This window comes from Nelusetta ayraudi, unplaced genomic scaffold (assembly GCF_046127955.1).
Source record: "Nelusetta ayraudi isolate G7.1 ecotype Tasmania unplaced genomic scaffold, CSIRO-AGI_Nayr_v1 ptg000028l, whole genome shotgun sequence".
Classification (NCBI taxonomy): domain Eukaryota; kingdom Metazoa; phylum Chordata; class Actinopteri; order Tetraodontiformes; family Monacanthidae; genus Nelusetta; species Nelusetta ayraudi.
The window spans coordinates 1314019-1335966 of NW_027466078.1; the positions used below are offsets into that span (position 1 = coordinate 1314019).

A 21948-nucleotide genomic window follows, 5' to 3' on the forward strand; every position below is an offset into this window, starting at 1 on the left:
TTTAGGAAAGGCTATGAAAGGCACTCAGTGATGTGTGGTGAAGTTCATAGCTGGTGAAGCACTGACATGATCTCAATCACATTTAGAAACATTGAATTGAATTGAATTGAATTGAATTGAATTTAACCCAAGCATCCATTCATGTGTGTGCACTTTAAAAAAGGGAGGAATAGCTAGGGCAGCTATTTGTGGCGCTGTAGGTAGCGATGTTTGTCCGCTTCATCTGATACTTTGCAAGCATAATGTCAGGACCTGCGTTCACGTGTGCTGAATTTGATGACAAAATAACCATGTTTAGTGTGTCAAACGTGTAGAGCATTGCACTGCAAGTTACAGAGAACCATCAACTTATTATACCGTCTGTGTCGCCATCTAGCGGCGGAACAACAACACTGCAAAGTCATGTACAACAGACACGGCAAACCTGACGGCACGGAGAAATTTCTCCACCGCTAAGTGCCATCGCAGCTCCCCCCCTCCCCCCTTTCTACCGCCGGCTGCCACCCCCCTGCACCCCCCGTCAACGCATCGTGGTCAGTGAATGAATGAACTGATAGGACCTTAAGGATCTGCACCGCTGCCCCCCTCAACAGATTCCTGATCGTGGTCAGTGAATGAAGCATGACGAGCTTCTATGAAAAGGCAAACTGAAAGCAAAAATCAATAAATGCACAAGGTAAGTTCTGAGGCAGTGACTTCAGCAACAAAAGCATCGATGACACACGCACGCACGCACGTAAGGATGGACTCATATTAAAAGCACACTTTAAAAAAAAATATAAAATAATAATAATAAAAAAAAAATAATAATAATATAATAATAATAATAATAATAATAATAATAATAATAATAATAATAATAAATTCGTAATTAATTAATTAATTAATAATCGCCCTTGCGAAAGACCAGTTCGTGAACTGGTCTTCCGCGGCCTCAGTCCCTAAAAAAATTGGCGGTGATGAGAGTCGAACTCGAAACTCCATGCGCCGTAGACTGGCATTGTAACCGCTGCGCCACTGCCTCTCGCTATTGTAACACATAGGCTAGAGCACATATATGAATAAAGGAACCAAAAGTGAAACCTAGCGAAAGCTCCGCTTTTCCAAATCAGGGTTGGAGGGGGGAAAAGGCTATTTACTCCGCTATTTCTGAGTCTACGTGACATATATTGGTATCATCTTTGAGCTAAGGGCTTCAGGAATCTAACTATATATAGTTATCCGGGGTGTGAATAACGGTGTAGGCGTGGTCAGTGAACGAAGTATCACGAGCTTCTATCAAAAGGCAAACTGAAAGCAAAAATCAATAAATGCACAGCGTAAGTTCTGAGGCACTGACTTCAGCAACAAAAGCATCGATGACACACGCGCGTACGCACGTAAGGATGGACTCATATTAAAAGCACACTTAAAAAAAAAAAAAAAAAAAAAAAAAAAAAATTGGCGGTGCTGAGAGTCGAAATCCGTAGACTGGCATGGTAACCGCTGCGCCACTGCCTCGCTATTGTAACACATAGGCTAGAGCTCATATATTAATAAAGGAACCAAAAGTGAAACCTAGTGAAAGCTCCGCTTTTCCAAATCAGGGTTGGAGGGGGGAAAGGCTATTTACTCCGCTATTTCTGAGTCTACGTGAAATATATTGGGATCATGTTTGAGCTAAGGGCTTCAGGAATCCAACTATATATAGTTATCCGGGGTGTGAATAACGGTGTAGGCGTGGTCAGTGAAAAAACTGACTTTTATTTTTTTCGTTGGGGCAAGCTCAAAGAATTTCAAATATCTCACTTCCTGTTTGTCCATTTTGAAAAATTAGAGCGTACACGACGTAGAGCTTGATGATACGAACGCGTGAGTTTTTGTTGTATGAATTTTCGATGTTCCTAGAGGGTGCTAGGTGGATTTTTCGTTTTCCTATGTGTTTTTTCATTGAGTTCAATTTTCACATCCATCAACTTTAAAGGGCTATAAAATGAAAACGGTGCAACTTATCCGGACCATTCTTTTTACGTTGACCTTCTGACAGTCTAGTCTGTGTAATACAAAAGGTTTGAACCTTGCAGCATTCACGGTTGTTGAGTTCTGTGATTGTGGATTATTTCAAACAACTGAGGATAGCTAACTTCCGGTTTGTCAGGGGTCAAAGGTCAGAGTGTCAGAATGTAGGTCTCTATCTAAGGAACGCGTGGGTTTTCGTCCCATGTCGTTTTGACCTTCCTAATTTTAGCTGTGCGATTTTTGGTAAATTTTCAATGTGCGTCGACTTTGGAGGGCCGTTGCACGAAAACGGTTTGAAAATGTCACATTTTTGTTGATAATTGTTTGGATTGAATGTCCAGTCTATGTCATATTCAATTTTCAAGCCCCTCGGACTTGCGCTTTCTGAGCCTTGTGATTTCACTCTGTTCCAAAGAAGTTATGATAGCTCACTTCCGGTTTGTCTGGGGTCAAAGGTCAGCATATCAGCAAATAGCACACGATTGTCCGCACGCGTGGGTGTTGGCCCCATGTCTCTACGACCTTCCTGGCTTACTTCCGGTTTGTCTGGGGTCAAAGGTCAGCATATCAGCAAATAGCACCTAATTTCCCGCACGTGTGGGTGTTGGCCCCATGTCTCTACGACCTTCCTAGAAGGAAAGAAGTTGGCAAAAAGGGCAAAAACAGGCAAAATGAAAGTGGAAATAACTCACTTCCTGTTTGTCGGGCGACAAAAGTTAGAGCGTACGAAATGTCGGGCTTGACGTGACGAACGCGTGGAATGTTTCCCCATCTTTTTTGGACCTTCCTAGTGGAAGCTAGGAAGGTCATTTCTATCTTTTTTATATGGCAGTTAAACATGCTTGGACGCCTCTAGGGGGCGCTAGAGAGATGAATTTTGCCTTTTTCTCTTCATTTTATAAAATTTTTCGCGAGTTTCTACCGGCATGCCAAATTTGGTGACTTTTAACATATGGGAAGGGGGTCAAAATGGGGCGGAAAGCCGCGTAAGAAGAATAATAAAAAGAAACGAAGCAAATACAATAGGGTCTTTCGCCCTTGCGAAAGACCAGTTTGTTTCGAACTGGTCTTCCGCGGGCTCAGTCCCTAATAATCGCTACACGTAATTAGAAACACTTGAAATGAGCACCAACCTGTTAAAAAAAAAGAAAAGAAGAAAGAACCGGTTGAGACACTGGAGACCGTTTCTCCACTCCAAGCCTCCTCAGCGGAATGAGGAAGTAGCTTCAGCCCGCTCTCTAGTGACTCGGAGATATCGCTACACTGCCGCCTAGTGACCAACCAGGAAAGTTAACTAATAATAGTTGAGTTGACACATTAAACAAATGCTTCATATAAATTGGTTTCTCCTTTAAAGAAATAAATTAACACCCAGAATGGCATTCAAACATTGCATGAAATACATAAAAATAATAATAATAAAACAAAAAACATATGCACATATCCCAACTGTGACTAAACACTTTGTGTGCGTCACATCAACACCATGCCAAATAAAATATTTCCATAAAATATTTCTTTGAATTATAAAACAGTAGCACATTTCTAATTAAGGGCCTACAAAATACAAACTAAGCTTAGTAAATTCATCCTAAATTAAGGCTAAAATAACATTAAAGAGTCAAATATGTGAGAGACAACTTCCACTGAACAATAACGGGACTGACTACAACAACAACTACAACAACATGCCCTCCCTCCCTGTTAGAATGTGAATAAACGGGTCTGGAGTCAATCAGTCATTCCCATGGCAGGATAGGCCAACTTGGCAGGATATGGTCAACTTTCATAAAACAAACAAAAACGCTGATTCATGACGAACAAATATTAGCCAGCCAGCTAACATTTTTCTTGATCGGTTTTCTTTTCCTTTCGTTTTTCCGCACCGCTGGGATAACTCCTTTTTGATGCCATTATGGTGTTTGTTTGTTTTTAATCCCCTTGCTAACGGGAACGAATGGTAGCTATCAATCATTCACATCATACCTGTCGGCGTCGCCGGCCCTCTACGTCACAACCTGCGTGACAGTGCGGCAAGTCCCCAGAGTCCAAGATGGCGTCCCATTCCTTTCTATGAAGTTGCTCACCCAGCGCATGGCTCCCAAAAAGTTTTTTACTTCCGCATTGATGGGATAATAGAGCATGAGCAGTTGTGTCAGTGTGGAGACCTTCACTGACAGACGTGTGCGCTCACGAACCGTACAAAATTCAACGTGGAAATGAATGTATTTTTTACGGAACAACTGACGATTGTTGTTTCGAAATTTTATAAATAATAATAATGATGATGATGATGATGATGATTATTATTATTTTTATTATTATTATTTTTATATTAATAATATAATAAAATAGTATTATAATAATAATATACTATTATTTGTGTATTAAACAAGTGAGCAATGAGCTGAATAATAAATGATAATTCTTTGAAGCAACTCTCTATGGACCATAATAGCACTGCCACACATATTTTTTAATTAATAACCTCTTTGGAAAGCAGACAAAGTAATGGAATGATTGGTCTATTTATTTCATCAGAACTAAAAAAATTAAAATTAAAAACTGAACGATCTTGAAAGTTCCTCCCAACAGTCTTGCACCTGTTGACCGGTCAACTTTTGGCTTATCTGCTGTGTTCGAGAAAATGCTGACCTGTGCTGCAATTAACTGTGTCACCCGATCAACAGGCAAAGGGTGCCAAGGTCCCACATGAATTCGGTAAGAATGATTAATGAAATGACTGCAAGGCACTTTTATGCCACTGACGTTTTAAGGCACGTACGTCCGTGTGTGTGTAGCTAACACAAATTTGCAAATATTTTGTCGTCCTCATGGAATTAAACAGCACACCATGTTAATTTATCAGCGAGTGCTCTCTCTTTTCATGCAATTCATCACGCTTAACATGTAATGCTGAATCATGAAAGCTATGGAGCAAAAAATAATAATTACATAAACGACGAGTGAAATAAAATGTGTCATTCATTCAATAAAGATTTCATTCATTCATCTTCTATACCCGCTTATTCCTATTCAGGGTCACGGGGGTCTGCTGGAGCCAATCATAGCTGTGTTAGGGCGAAGGCAGGGTGACACCCTGGACAAGTCGCCAGTTCATCGCAGGGCCACAACGGCCCTGTTTGCACTTGGTCATTTCATGCGTTTTTCGTATTCCGATCCGCACTTCTCACCCTGGCCATCACCTCTTTGACCTGTTGCCCTCTGGCAGGCGCTACAGGTCACTCCGCTCAAGAACAAACAGGCCCTGTTTGCACTTGGTCATTTCATGCGTTTTTCGTATTCCGATCGGCAAAAAACACACAAAGTAACCAAGTGCAAACAGTCCAAATCCGTTTTGTCATCCGAATACCCAAACCACCTCGGGGAGGTGGCATTCGTCACGGATGTGCGAACAGAATGCGAGCTCAGTCCACATTAACGACCACCTAGTCCACTCACCTCTCCCGTGTATGTACTTGGCGCCCCACCTCCCGGCGTCGTCATTACAAAGTTACAAACAAGAAGCCAAAACAAATCATTTTTGTTGGACTCTTTTATTAGGATGCGAATAAATTTCATTCCGGATTAGCGTATTTTGTCAGTGGAGCAGCGGTCACAGTTTCCCACATATGAGATTAAATGTGCGACGTTGCATCTGAAAATTTGCCAGCCACTGTTGATCCGAAAATAAAGTCGTCACCACTCTGTCCCACCAGTCGTTACTCCTCGTTCGGATCCATACGAGCTGCAGTAGAATTAAAATGAGTGACTTTATACAGTCCGCAAACAGGAAGTTGATTCTTAATCGTTTTCAGGTGAAACTACCCGTGGTTTTGCGCTTTAGTGGTTAAAAACGGAAATTATGCATGTTGCATTTGCGATCACAAATGGCACGCTCGAGACGCATGTTAATGCTCAGTGCGAACAGATGCTGCAAGATCCGTTCTCGTGATCCAATCCCCCAAAACAGTTACAAGTGACCAAGTGCAAACAGGGCCATAGAGACAAACAACCATTCACATGCACACCTACGGACAATTTAGAACGTTTCAATTGACCTCACATGCATGTTTTTGGAGTGTGGGAGGAAGCCGGAGAGAATCCACACAGACACAGGGAGAACATGCAAAGTCCACACAGAAAGGTCCCAGGCCCGGGCCCCGGAATCGAACCCACGACCTTCTTGCTGTGAGGCAGCAGCGCTAACCACTGCACCACCGTGTCGCCGGGATGCAACCAAACATAGTAATTACAGGTGGTGTTGTCTCTGTTAAAGTGATACATGAAAAAACAAAAAAACAAAAAATGTTTTGTGATTCATGTTCATGACTGTTCAGAACTGAAATGATGAGTATGTCATCTGTGAAAGAGTAAAAAGCATGTTTGAGGCCAGATTTAGCACTTGGCCTACCACCTTAGCACAGTAGTACAGGAAATTAGTCATACAAACAATGGACATTGTCATACGCAATGCCCATACAATGACACTGTCACCTTAATACGATGCTTTAGAGCAAGGGTGTCCAAGCTACGGCCCACGGGCCAACTGCGGCCCGCAGCCCATTTTTAATTGGCCCGCAAGAAATGTTATAAATAGAATAGAATATGGCCCGCACTTCCAACTTTTGCCTGAGTGTATTGCACTTCTTCAGTTTAACACCAGGGGGAGCTGCTCAACACTGAGTGCAATGCAGTTCCCACTTAAAGTGAGTAAAAAATATATTCCACAGTACCCGTGTGTTAATAAGCATGCATGTGCAGGTACACACGCGACAGATATCAATAATGCGCATCAATTCTGTCATTACCATGCTTTTGCGCACCACTTTCTTATATGCGTCTTTCTTGTTAACACTGAATACACACCGCTGTGCACAGCGTACACACTGCACACGCAAAGTCAGCTGATCTCATCTGATGCAGATTTCCTCCTTGATCAAGTGACATTTGTCAGGATCTTTGGCAGGAGTGGCGTCGGATCAGCACCGCAGCTGGATGGCCCGATTTACACACCCAGCGCAGCTGATACTCTTAAAATTATATGCACTCCTGTTATTAAGTCCAGTTCAGTCTGTTAATGTTGACAACCGTTTCAAACGAACGTTAACAGATGTGTTGCTAAGCCTAATAACTTAAATAACAAGCTTGAAATTTACCCGTCCCATTTTCCCCTTTATTGTTTTTTCTCTGTACTGTAAATCTTCTGTGTAAGAAGAAATCTGAGGCTGCTGTTCTGAGAATGAGCTACCAAAGCTTTTTCTGAATAAATCAATAAAGATCCATTTATGGAAAGCTGTGATGAAGGCAGTTTTGTCTTTAATTATATTCAACAGTATAACATATTTGACCACTTTTAATTGATTTTTCTAACTTTAAAACACTAAAGTTAAGGCTGTATACCTAATTTCTAGTAAGTGGCCCAGCCCCTCCTATATTTTTATGTATGTGGCCCTCAGTGAAAAAAGTTTGGACACCCCTGCTTTAGAGCTAAAATAACACACATTTGAAATCCTCTTGCTATCGGTTTCGTCTATTTTCGTGCTGGTGAACAGCCCTATTTCGTAGCGAACTTAAATACTACGAATAAAACAACTATGTCTCAAACAAAGGAGTCTCACATGTCGGACATTGAAAACGACGCGTCTGCATGCCACGATGAGTGAACCAAAACTTACTTTTGCGTGTTCAATCGCGGTAATCCGTCAGTCCAGGTGCTGCACGGGGCGACTATTGTGCCGAGGTATCCGCGCTACCGGGACATAGCTCGCACACGCTTTAAACGTGTGCGTGCAAAGCCGTGACGTCACTCTCAGAATTTAGACTTTTGTGGGGATTTTCTAGCCTTTACAAACTATTCAAAGAGACAAAAAGTCTATGAATATAAATATACAATAAAAAGGTTATATTATAAAGCATGAGTTTGGTAGGTGTCCTGTTCTTATAATACATCCATGCAGTGCAGTCCAACGACCTAATAATGCAAAAAAAAAAAAAAAACTACCACCAGCCACAGCTTATTATTGCAGCTAATTTTAGTCACAGCAAACGTTTATTTTTAAGCATATCAGCGGTGTAACAAACACATGAGACAGCTACAGATTAAAAACGGACATTTTAAGTTCTCCTCAGAAGAGGCTGAACATGCAACTTTGGGGCCACATTGTGGCTACAAAATGTTGCCACCGGGAGGCTTTGGGGTGGCCTGGGGGCCCCAGGCATTCACCTACGCCTTTAGGAAGAAAGGGCTCTGGTAAATTATGTTCCATACAGGGGCAGACTTGGGGGGGAAAGTGGCCCAGGAATTATTGACAGACTGGCCCACTTCATGTGCGGTCTGAGATGAAAAAACAAACAAACAGAAAAACAGCAGTTGATGGTGTTTTGGACAATAATAATATAGTAAACATTAACTTGTAATAGCCTACAGTAAAACAATTAGAGCAGTGTAATTATTTTTAAAGCATGTTATTTTTATGCAAGCAAGTCATTGATACAATAAAATTTGGCAGACCAATTTTCCAGGCTAACTAAATAACTACAACATGAGTAAACCACGAGAGTGCAACATAATTACAACAATGAGCTCATTTTAATAAAAATGTCATTTAAAAACAGATAAACAACAAAGCTCTGAAGTAATCTATAAATTATATAGAAACTATATAGTATCTAAAACCTTAACCCAGAACATGAATGAACATGAGAACTAAACTGAAAATAGCAAACTAACATTTGCAAACTAAAAACTTGAAATGTGAAGAAGAATCTTTCCTGTCTTTGCCTTTTTGTGCCCTTGGGGTCCCCTCTGGAACATGCTTGTGGAGGGGCAAAGTGGCCTCCCCACGAAAAAGGGGATCTGGACCGACCGGATTGAGGTGGTGGAGTTGAAGGAGGAGGCAGGCAGCGTCAAGTGCAGGAATAAATAAAATTTTATTCTTTTAATCCCAAAAGAAAACATAAATAAAGCGGCAGGAGACAGCTTCACGGTCCTCTAGTCACTCAGCGGAGCCGACCGGGACCAAGCAGATGCAGGTGAGGTGTGGGTGAGCAGCATGGTGAGAGATGATTGGCCTGATGTCTGGGTTGGAGTATTCAGAGGTTATTGAACATGATACCCAATCTTATCTGTCCAACTCAGAGGTTAAGGGTTTGAATAATGTCCAGTGAAACTTACCATATAACTAAGGTCATTGGGATTCTGATTAATCCCTATCTTAGTTCAGTGATGGCAGATATAGACAAATCATTCAGTGACCTTCTTAACATGGAGGAACACCCCATGCACTAGACCAAACAAACCAATGGTTTCAATGGACTGGTTAATTCTTCTCTCATGGCCGGCAGCTCCACTGCCTTGGTGCTGGAGATGCCCGCTCAGGGGCGCCGCCAGGTATTTTGGGCCCCCTTCAAAAAAACAAAAACAAATGGGCCTCCTTTGCGCAGCGCTTGTCAAAAGCTTCACATCATTCAAAAAAATACAGCATAGTTCAATAATAGTGCTTGAGTCCATCTTGACAGTGTCAATGTATTTTTATTGTGAATTCTCCACTAAGCAAACTCTTAACATTTATGAATGATTCATGAAAAAAACACTTGATGTCTCTCGGACAAAGTTGAGCTTTGACCTTCATAGACTTGCACTGCATTAGGGTTTAGCGATAAGGCTGGAATTAGAGTGAGGGTTTCGGGGTTCCTATTGGGCTAGAAGCCCCAAATTTGGCGTGGGTGTGTCCTGGAGGATCCTGATTAACCTGAAAGTGGCCCCATGTCTCTAGGACAAAGTTGACCTTGGACCCTCATAGACTTGTATGGCATTAGGGTTAGCGATAAGCGATATAACCTGGTGAGTTTAAGACTTAGTGACTCTACATGCATAAATGTATGGGGTACCCCGTCCTTACCTTGTTCCAACCCACCCTCCACAAACCTGGCTGTCCAGTGCCGAAGTCAAAGTGAGAGAGAGAACAAGGAAGGAGGGGGGCCTTTAAACTGTGACGCCGCTGCTGATTGGCTAGTTGGTCGGTTGAATGAACCAATTCTCGAGCTCCCCTCGGAGTCCACATGTGGCAGCTAATCTTGAACACAAGCGCCACCTGCCTTTCTGCATTCCCCAGCTCGCCCCGTAGCCTCTAGGTGGCGCCAATCTTGTACTTCCTTGAGGACATAGGGAGAAAAGAAGAGGAAAACAAAGAAAGGAGCCTCTGGACATGTAACATGTAAGACTTATCGCTAACCCTAATGCCATACAAGTCTATGGGGTGAAATTTCAACTTTGTCCTAGAGATATGGGGCCACTTGCTTTTTCATCAGGAGCCCCCAAGAAGCGCCCACACCAAATTTGGGGCTTCTAGTACTTGAGGAACCCCAAAACCCTAACCCTAATTTCAGCTAACCCTAACCCTAACCCTAGTTTCAGCCTTATCGTTAACCCTAATTCAATGCAAGTCTATAGGGTGAATTTTCCAACTTTGTCCTAGAGACATTGGGCCACTTGCTTTTTCATCAGGAGCCCCCAAGAAGCGCCCACGCCAGATTTGGGGCTTCTAGCCAATGAGGAAAAATTTGGAGCAGACACAACAGGGTTACAGCTGAGAAGGCACTTAAGATCCTCAAAGGACTGTTGCCACTCACTCTACCAAACAAATGGTTTCAATGGACTGGTTAATTCTTCTCTCGTGGCCGGCAGCTCCACTGCCTTAGTGCTGGAGATGCCCGCTCAAGGGCGCCGCCAGGAATTTTGGGCCCCCTTCAAAAAAACAAAAACAAATGGGCCTCCTTTGCGCAGCGCTTGTCAAAAGCTTCCCATCACTCAAAAAATACAGTATAGTTCAATAATAGTGCTTGAGTCCATCTTTGACAGTGTCAATGTATTTTTATTGTGAATTCTCCACAAAGCAAACTTTATGAATGATTCATGAAAAAAAACACTTGATGTCTCTCGGACAAAGTTGAGCTTTGAACTTCATAGACTTGCACTGCATTAGGGTTTAGCGATAAGGCTGGAATTAGGGGGCGTCCCCATAGAACCGCCTCGCCTCGCCTCGCCACGGTACGGTTGTAGAGCGGCCCCACTGGCCGCTACACGGTTGTAGGAGGTGCCGTTTTGGTACATCAAGCGCTCAGGGTCCAAGCGAGACGAGGCGAGTTGAGTGGTGACGTAGCGATGAGCAGGGCACTGGATTGGCTCAGTGTTTTCGTCGATTTTCCTTGTCGGAGCGGACACCGACGCCAACTATTTCGACACGGAACTTCCGTGTTCGCGAGTGTGTTCAACCATATTCGCGAAAACGACGAGCGGCAAACGGCGAAGTGCTCGGAACAGACCGAGTTGCTCCTGCGTGAGGCGCGTTAAGTTAGGGAATCCGGGGAGTCTTGAGACGAGAGGAAATACGGATTCGTCGAGAGGATATGGCTCTTCGCCGCGAGGAAGCCTCGTACACCGCGGCATAAAATGGTCCTTGGCTCGCTAGGGCAGCTATTTCAAATAAGGAGTCGTGTTTAATGTCTGTTTGTTTTTAAATAAATGCTATTTCCCGTTGTATCTGTCTCGTGTTTACTTTTGGTGAAAATATAAAGGTTGAACTACACCTTTACTCTCCCAGAAAACAAAACCAGAAATTATAAATGTTGCCTGCATAAATGATCAACTGTGATTTCAGTGAGGGAAACTGTTCTTTCTTTAACAGAAAAGCAACCACAGACCGAGCAGCATGTATGAAACAACTTCGACTTTGTCCATCGCTGCGCTGTCGTGTATCGCACAGAAATAATGCCGTCGAAAACATTGTCCCGCTTTACCGCATCGACTCTGCCAACGGTCTCGTGGACCCGGGGCTGTGGGGACACAATCGAACCCTGGCGTGGCGAGGCGGTGCTATGGGGACGCCCCCAAAGTTTCCAGGCTGCAGCGCCGCGCTGACATAGATTGCGTAACAAAGTGAAGAGGTGCCACTATTTTTCAATCTATGTTATCACATGCATGCTACTGCTCATTCATTGGTAGTTGAATTGTTAGGTGTGCTTGATTAGTATGTAGCGCCCTGTAGACAACAAGCCCATTTATGAAGTGCGCTCCCCAAGTTCTTTTAACCTTACTAATCAATGGTTAATTAACGCAAATGAGTGATAAGTTGTTTCACACTATTTATGAACCGTTAGTTTCTTTTTCCTGATATTAAAGTACTCTTTTTGTTAGTTTTTGACTCTCTCTAAAGCATTCTTAAAAGGAAACTTAGACACTCTGAAAACATCTAAATAAATATAAACAGCAGACTTATGATGCAGGACGAAAGAATGAAAAAAAAACACCAGTATGTATGAATTATTTACTTTAGTAAAAAATTACTGAACCTAAACAAATATAAAATTAATACAAAAAGACAATAGACAAACAATTCAATAATATTCAGATATGACTTCAATACCTTTAAACCTTAGATCAGTAAACAAGACAATAAACTCAAGTAAACAGTTTCTCCATCAACTCCAACACTCAAATGTCCCTTGTTTTCAATGCAAACACTCAATCTCTGTGCTTTAATACCCCCAAAACCCCAGTATTCACCCCTATAGCCAGCTTTTCTAAATAAACGAAAATAAAAAGAGATGAAATGAAATGAAATAAAATGGAATGAAACGAAACGAAATGAGATAAAATAGAATAAAATGGGTACCCTTAAATCAGTAAATCGTTGCAGGCCTGATTAGTTGCTTGTGAGCTCAAACTTTAATGGCTGCTTCGCGCAATGGCGCAGAAAAAAAAACACACCACAGACTCACGGCACGAATGGCGTAGTCCTTGTCGTTCACGATGCAGCGGGTGGCTGGTGTCGGCTGTAAACGAGTCCTCCGTCCTCCCCGGTAACGTCTGGGCTGGCCCTCACCGCTGGTCTTCTCCGGCTGGTCCGTTTCATAGTAGTCTGGCAAGTTCCGCCGAGTCGAGCGCTGTGTGAGCGGCTCGCGAGTGAAACAACCAGGTGGCTAGAATGAGCTACCCTAGCCTCTAGCTGTGCTGGATAACTTTTGTCCAAAGTCTCTCCGTTCGAACCGAACACTCTGCTGCGCTGATGGAAGTCGTTCCGAGACTCACTGTCCGTTTGTCTCCACGTCCGTTCATCAACCAGTGTCTTTTCAGTTTTTTCTGTCCGTCGCAACGCTCCGCCATCACACCTGTCCTCTCTCCTCGTGCTCTCTGTCACACTCTTTTTTCGTTTCTCCACCTCGTGCTCTCACCTGCTCCTCTTCCTCATCCGGTCAACCTTTCACACTCATCACTGATTGGATATCGTCAAACACAACAAACTCAACATAACACATATTTTCACATTTAAACATTACTTTTACACTCTTTTTAAAACACAAAATAAACATTTGTCATAAAAGAAATACCAAAACGAAATAAAAACAAACAAATAAGTAAAATGAGTGCTTTTATTCAATAATCTATTTCTTTTTTGCTGGACTATGTCTTATATATTTCTTTATAATTTTAACTGGGTTACATAAGCCTAATCTAAGCACAGATACCTGAAAAGAAGATTTGATTCAAAGAAGATAAAAGGAGGTAGAAACAAACCTTTCTTCTACTTTGTCCGATATAACTGTCATTCATTCATTCATCTTCTATACCCGCTTATTCCTATTCAGGGTCACGGGGGTCTGCTGGAGCCGCTCCCAGCTGTCTTAGGGTGAAGGCAGGGTGACACCCTGGACAAGTCGCCAGTTCATCGCAGCCGATATAACTGTGGATATATGAAACACAGATTACAAGCGTATATGAGTGTATATATATATATATATATATATATATATATATATATATATATATATATATATATACATATATATATTTGTGTGTGTGTGTGTGTGTGTGTAATGTTGGAGATAGCTAAGACACGACGAGTGTGCCGTAACCTTACTGAGAGTGGATGTTGTCAGAGTGTAGCATGGGGCATGGAAGAGAAATGTGTGAAACGAAAAGAATGAACTGCACAACATCGAGGGAGAGAAACTGATGCAACGCGTGTCCAAGGGTGAATTCCAATTCCTCCCTTAACCCTCAATCTCAAAAATGTGCGCTCCCGTGAAGTGCAAGTGCTGAGTTTAAGGGCTGTATCGCCCTCAATATTGAGATTCTCCGGCACCACCCTTGGCAGTAAGGGCTACCCAGAAGGCATTGCGTATTTTCGCCAAGACATCTTTGAAAAAGATGGCAATGAAAAAAGTGAGCTACAAATGGAAGTATTTTCTTAGTTAATAAAGATATATTACAAAACCATTTTATTGTCTTAGTTTAAGACTTTTTTATGGATTATTGACATCGTTGTTGCATAATTATTATTTTTTTACTTTACGATGTTTGTCAGCCGGACCGGCGGTCCCGGCTTCATTTTACTTGTATACCTCGTTGTGTAGCGATGGAGGACTTCTTCCTTTTTCGCCGTCCTTTTCTTCTCCTCCTTCTTCTTCGTCGTTGTCGTCTTCTTGACAGACTGGACGTAGCTTTGGCGTAAGGCCGCCACCCCCAGTCTGAAGACGTAACTGCACTTAAGGGGTGTCCTATTTCTAAGCCCTTACACTTATTTTTGAGGGCCAAGATTGAGGACCAAGGGCGAGGGTTGAGATTGAGGAGTTAAGGGAGGAATTGGAATTTGCCCCAACTCTAAATCAAGCATCCAGAAGCACTTCCTATTCCTGCCTCTTGAGGGCACTGTTGTTCCACCTGAAGCTCCACTGTACTCAGGCCTCCTTCAGGATGGAATGGTGGATTGGTCAAACCTTGAGCTAGGAAGGCCATTCAAAGTCCATTCATGCTTTATTTTCAACAACAATTGCAACTACGTGAGTTTGAAGCACTGTGCAAATGTGAGTCCCTCACGACCATCTGGCGTTGTTGTTCAATGCTGAGGAACGTCCTGGAGCAGATAACAGTAATCAACCTTGGGGACGGTTCACGGCAGTACCCCTCGCGCCTGGAGCCAGGTCCTCTCGGTCTGACTCCCCCCTGTGGTTTGTGGGGGAGGTGTTTATTCCTAGAGTGGGTATTTCATGCTCTCCCCGACCTCAAGTGAGATCTGATCATCAGGATAGGAGCATCACAGCCAATCAGGTACCACCTCTGCATCCTCCCAACGTGGTTCATCGGAAGGCGGTGCTGCAGTAAATTCCAGTTGTCCTGTGAGAAGATGAGATCCAGATGCGGCACTACATGAACAAGATTTAATGTGTGAAAGGTGTAAAATGTATAATTCCTTCCAGAACATGACCCTCAGCCAGGCCACAACTGGACCTCAGCCAGGCCAAAGCAGGACTCTTCCTATGGTTATCATTTGAAGTGGGCCAAATCACTTCTATTCAAAGTAAACTCATGAAAATTGCTGCTGGAATTTGATTCTTTTAATAAGCCATGTAACTTGCTACGATCCAAGATTTTGAACAGGTGTGATACTGATGTGTGGCCACAGCGTGCACATCTGATGTTGCTCACTGTGGTCCTCAGTGGTGGTCCAAGGAGTTTGTGTTGAAAAATTAGAGGGAACATTGGCTGCAGGTCATCCAGGGTGCAGAGCCCAGACCCCTGAGGGACAGGTGAGGATCTCCAGCCTCCACCTTCTGATTGGCTGCTGCTGATGATGTCATCATGTGACCTACTCTTAGAACGTGACTAATAGAAACCTGCTGTTTTCTGCTGCAGGTCCCACTGAGGACCACAAGGTCAAGGCAGAGGTCACAGTCACTGTCCCACTGTCATGGGATTGAAACCGTGCCAGTGCTTCAGTTGTGCTCTTTAGAGGTTGCCATGTCTTCAGTTGTCCACCAGATGTCACCGTCATTGAAGTCTTGAAGTTTTGTATCTTTTTTGGCACAATTGTTAGGAAAGCCTCAGTGCATCAAATCGTTTCAAAATAAGACCTTTTAACTGGATTAGGGTAGAACTCTTCTAATAGCACTTTCCTAATAGCTTTAATATTACACATTCCATCACAAAAATTAAGCCCCCCACGCAATTGGAGCGTCCTTCGGACTTTTGGGAGCCTTCGCGCAGTGCTTTGACGCAACTTCCTTTCAAAATGCGTACTTCGAGGATACAGACCCTGAATTGAGACGCAGCAATTGGGTGTGAGCTCCTCAGGTTGCAGCCCTGAGAATTGCACAACATGTTCTCTCTGAGTATCACACAGGTACGCCGCCCAAAGAGGCTCTCAAGGCGGAGCAGTGTGAGCAGTGAGCAGATAACAGCTCGCGGGAAACGGCACCAAATAAGGACATTGTCGCCGCACGCAAGGCGCCAACTTCTCAAAATCTTCCTGTGAAAAAACAATGCAAAATAAAAGCTCCTCTGGGCAGGGAAATGTTGCGTATATAAATAATACACATTCAGTATTGTCGACATCATTAACACTTGTCATTCAGTCTCGCACATGGAAAAGCTCAGAAATACAAAATACAAAAGCAACAACAATCTCCCGCGTGGCAGCCAAAGGAACCACCGGCTCTGAGCCGAGCCCAAAGAACCGGACCCCACCTGCCAGTGCTCCCAGTCCGGGCTATGTACCTCCACCTGCTCACTGGGAGCTCCAGCTGGTCTCCGGCCGACAGCAGCGCTGCAGGGGCCGAGGTTTAGTGACTCAGAGATGTCGCTACACTGCCGCCTTGTGACCAACCAAGGGAAGTAGTTGAGTGTGCAGTACACATTAAACGAACGATTCATGGAAATTGGCTTCTCCTTTAAAAAAAAAAGAGAACTTTTAACACCCAGAATGGCATTCAGACATTCCATGAAATAAATAAAAATAATAATTATAATATGAAAAATATGTATATATCACAACTGTGACCAAACACTTTCCAAACACACATTGTCGCCATTTCGTATGACACCAACAAAACGATAACTGTTTATTTAAATTGAAAGTAAACAGATTCTTTGTATTTGTTTTTGTGAATACGCAACGGTATGGCGCTGCGGTTCTTGGGGTCGGTCCATCTTTTCACACAAGATCCAGCTCAGTGGTCTCGTGGTAGAGTGTCCGCCCTGAGACTGGTAGGTTGTGGGTTCGATCCCCAGCCGGGTCAGACCAAAGACTGTAAAAATGGTCCCCATTGCCTCCCTGCTTGGCCCTCAGTATTCAAACACAGGGACTTCAATGAAACATCGATCTTGAAAATGACGTGGCAACCAAATCTGTCCCTTGTTCTCCTTCATTTAGTGTGGGTTAAAAAAATACAACAATAGCTGTCAGGGTTCTGGGCTTGGGTCTGGGTTGGTCTTTGATCTGGGGAGCTCGCTGTTGCCCACTTTAGTCTTGAGGGGAGCTCAGAATTTTCCTCAGGTTACTTAAGGACTCGGGCTCATCGTCAGAACTTTGCTTCACATCTCCTGGTCACTACGAAAGGTAAGGAAATAAAGAGCAGGACGCTTGGTAGAATTGAGAAATTAGGGATCATTGTGCTTTGATTGTGTTTTTTAAAGACGTTTTTCAACCGATAATCAGTGTCATTGTAGAAGAACAGCAGAAGACCATGTTTGTCAAAACAGATGGAGATGTTTTCATTCTGTGATGTTTGTTGCTATGTTGTTTATATTAGATGAAGTTCCTCCTCGTGTGTCTGGCTCTGCTGTCAGTATGTGCAGGCCGTCCTCAAGGTAAAATAATATTGTATTAACAGAAAATGTATTTTTAAACATTTTGAGTAACACAAATTCAAATGAGTTCAAATGTCACAGAAAAACACATTAATCATGGAAAACTTGTTCTCCCATGTTGAAGTAAGGCCTTCATGATTGTACTTTGTGCTGATCTGCTTGCATAATGTCTGTTTTTCGTTTTTTTTTTTTTTTTTCCCAGATCTTCGTCATAAAATGTTCACGTTCCCGAGATGAAACAACACTGCTCATGTGGCTCTGACCACATTGTAGCGGAGCACGTCTCTCCAAACCTATATAAAACGTTCGAGTGTTGGGCGCCAGACAGAATTCAGGTCAGAAAAATAACTTTAAATCTTTAGATAGATCTTTTATAGTAGAAAGTGTGGAGAGAACACCTGACTTATGACTATTATACTCCCTACAAAATGTACACAATAAGGGAACCAAAAGGTAAGTTTGCAAGGTAAGAGTGATTTAAGGGACAACAAAAATGCATTCCAACATAAACAGCGAGATTCATAGTCACTTTCTCAAAATATGCATCAACAAACAAACATTCATACAAACCCAAATTTCCTGAAAAAAACCACACACAATCAAAATCTCAGAGATCAATACTCCAAAAATATTCAAATTAGTCCTATCAATATGTATGCGAGGGTGTGTGGTCAGATAGATTCCAGTTCAACTCAGTTCATGAATGTGGTGTGTGTGTGTGTGTGTGTGTGTGTGTGTGTGTGTGTGTGTGTGTGTGTGTGTGTGTGTGTAGTCCTGTTCAGTTCAGTTCATGTATGTGGAGTGTGTGTGAGTGTAGTGTGTGTGTGTGTGTGTGTGTGTGTGTGTGTGTGTGTGTGTGTGTGTGTGTGTAGTCAGAGAGGGAGAGTGATGAAGAAGGAAGAGAGCATGTGACGTCAGCAGCCAAGTGGAGAATCCTGGAGAATAAGGAGGTGGAAGAACTTAGCTGAGGGAGAGGAGAGTGGCCTTTGACCCGGTCCAAGGAAGGGTTTTGGGGTTCCGAACAGGTTTGCCTGTTCCAGGGAGTTCCTTTTTCTTCCTCCTTCAAGACACTGGTCGTCGGGTCCACCTCTAGTTCACTCCGGTCATTGCATTTTCTTTTAATCCACATCCAGGTTAGTTATCCTTTTTCTCCATAGCTCACTTTTCTTTGGTTCTGCTTCAGCTCTTTCGGTCTTCTTTGTTTGAAGTTCCCGCCTTTTTTTCAGCTCAGGTGTCTCTGATTTATAACTTCCTTCCTCCTTCACCTTGTGTGATGTCACTTCCCCCTTACACTACTTCCTGCATCCTACCGTGCTACAACATCAAAGCAGAATCTTGGTGCTGTCCCTGTCTGCCTCAGGTAGCAGTGACAACAACAACAACAACACACATGTATACATAAATGGATGATCTACTTGAGATATGTTACATCTCATGACTGACTGTGTCTTTGCCATCGCTGCAGGTCCTTCACAGAGTTGAATAGAAGCCACTCCCTCTTCTCATTGGCTACACCAAGCCATTTCGATGGCTTGACTCTGACTAGGTGGCAAACTGGACTAACCCTATATGTCAGAGATTTCGTTATCGAGTTTGGGCTGGACTACGTCGTGAACAAATGGAATTTCATTTGCGTCACATGGGACGCTGTGACCGGAGAGGCACAAGTGTGGATGAATGGACAATACAGCGTTAGGAGGTATATGAACACTGGACACATCACTGGCCCCTTCACCATCATTTTGGGACAGGTACAGTGCTGCACACTCACATACTTGTAATTCTTCTGCACGCTCAAATCAGCTTCATCAAAACGTTGAACTGTCCCATCTTCAGGACCAGGACTCGCACGGTGGAGGGTTTGTCGCAGGACAGTCTTTTGTACAGATGTGCACATGTGGAATGAAATAATTCCACCCCAGGAGATGATGAACTTCATGAAAAAGAAGTTCTTCACTCCTGCAAATGTGCTGACCTGGGGACATCTGGAGTTCCGCGTCACTGGACGTGTTCTTGTGGAGGACAGCCAGTGTCCCCTCTGAAGATTGTTCAGTTAAATTAAACATTTAATGTGGCAGCCTGTTCTTTGTTTCCTTGTTCTTTGGTTTGTAGATGAAAAAGTCAATAAATGATGTTATTAAAAAAAAAAGCAGTGGAGATAACAGCTCGCGGGAAACTGCACCAAATGGCATCGTCGTCGCACGCAAAGGCGCCAACGTCTCAACATTTTCCAGGGAAATGTTGCGTGTATAAATAATACACATTCAGTATTGTCGACATCATTAACACTTGTCATTCAGTCTCGCACATGGAAAAGCTCAGAAATAATTAAACCTGCAAGCAGGGTTGGCGGGACTGAGCCCACCCCATGGGCTTGCGGCTGACAAACTGGCAGCACTTTCAGAAAAGATGTATAAACCAGTATATAAGTCTTAAGTAAAAGAAGATTTCAATAATATGAATACTGAACAATTGCGTATTGGATTTTGAGGAAAACAAGTCTTTCTACTCATACACATGGTTTATAAATTGAGGAGGTTTGGAGGGAGAACTCTCAAAATCTTCAAGAACTGTAGTCATACGTGGAACACTGTTTAAACACATAATGGTCCCAACACTGGGTCCCCCCCTACTAACTGCCTAACCAGAATACTACCTAAGCTCAACCCTAGTCTTCAGTAGCATTGCTGAGTTCGCCAGGGGCCCTCTCAGGGTACTACCCAAAACATTAAAAGACCAAAACAAAAAATGCTGCAGGGCCTCTATTAGGGACTGCTGCTACACCTAACAGAGGGGAACACCAATGAGTACTTTCCACAGTTACCCACTTACTTTAAAAGAACAAAAGAAAAGACTATCAGTGATCAGCATGTGTCGTGGCATGGATGCGCAAGTCTAGTGTCTACTCTCCCTATGATTGTCAAGAGTTTCAGCCCACACAGGATTTCCTTCATGATCGCTGAAGTATGTAGGAATCACTTTACAGTCAATGTCAAACTGTTTGAACACAAAAGTGGTCAATCAGTGTCCCCTTATCTGTGGTTTCCTGTGTCACGTGTTGTTGGCCTCCATGAATTCACAAATGGACGAGCTCTTCAGAAGATTTTCATTGAAGTCACCTATGACAATTCTGGTCTTGGCAATGGGAAGGGACCAATCCACTAACGTGCCCAGGTTACACTTAAACAAGGAAACAGGATAACACGGTGGAAGATAAATGAAAGCCATGGCGATGCTGAATTTGGAATGCAGGCACACCAAACATTCCAAATCAAAGTCAAAGTTGGGTGCCTGCAGAATCTGTAAGTCTGAATTGTCCATGGTGTACTGGCCAATGCCCACCGTGCTACAGACCCTGGAGGTGCGACAGTTTGGGATGACTGGACGTGTGACACAAACCACGAGGACAGCTGTGGAGAGTGTAGCTGTCAATGCAGACACTGTGTGAAGCAGAGTGCTCAGTCAGTTGCTGTGTGCAAAGGGACCAGAGGTGACAAATCTAGTCCGTCCACTGCAGCCATGGCCTTCTTTACCAGAAATGCTGTCATGCTAACAATGCTTTCCTTAACAGTGTCATTGCAGTAATGCTCCGTGCATGCCCATGCCAAGCAAAGAGGAACTTGTCGACGAATACCTCCTTTGCTGCGCAGCCTGCCATGAATGTAAGCCAATAGCATGTGGTCAACCATGCTGATTTCGTCCATGATCAGAATTTGCAGGGCCCTGAGGTTGCCTCTGGGAGGGTGTTGAGTTTGTCTTGACCTAAGGGGACATAAGGCAAAGTAACTAGTGCCAATGCTAAATGTGTGGTGGATAGTTGCTGCATTCAGATTGCATGCAGTGACCCCTGTGGGAGCGGTCAGCGAAACTGAAACATTGTCAGGTTGATAGCACAATGTGGACAGCGACCTCCCAGCCCCGTACTGGATTGCTTTCATTAAGTGACTTTTACCTGTGCCAACGCCACCAGTCACAAACACGTGCAAATGTTTGGGATTGTCTCTCACTCTGTACAAAACATCCTGCTGGGTCTGGTTTCAGATTCATTGATGACTTTTTCTGCGTACAAACAAAAGTATTAAGTTAGACAAATGGACATTTGTCTTCTGTCAGAAAGCTAGACAAATGGACAGTGATGAGCTTCACTCACCTTGGGTGGTTCCGTGAGACCTTTTCCCCTCATGTACCTCTGGAGGTTCTGTGATTATGGTTTGTTCTTGTTGTTTTTTTTTTAAGTTCTTTGGTATGTTCTGTGACTTTGTTGTCTGTTTTTATGGAAACAGAAGGCTCTTCTGCTTTTG

The 21948-nt window shown here is 43.3% G+C and overlaps 1 protein-coding gene, 1 long non-coding RNA gene and 1 pseudogene across 2 annotated transcripts in view; 2 read left to right on the top strand and 1 right to left on the bottom strand.

Moving 5' to 3' along the window:
• Positions 1-21948, top strand: part of LOC142891080 (ribonuclease inhibitor-like) — a 142126-nt gene that overhangs the window by 92727 nt on the left and 27451 nt on the right. The gene's annotated exons all lie outside the window — the stretch shown is intronic.
• Positions 17469-19689, top strand: LOC142891170 (C-reactive protein-like; annotated as a pseudogene).
• On the bottom strand, positions 20479-21396 carry LOC142891058 (uncharacterized). The gene is made up of 2 exons (XR_012927165.1): positions 21282-21396; positions 20479-20827 (listed from the first exon to the last, which is right to left on the bottom strand). It is a non-coding gene; the product is annotated as an uncharacterized LOC142891058 (long non-coding RNA).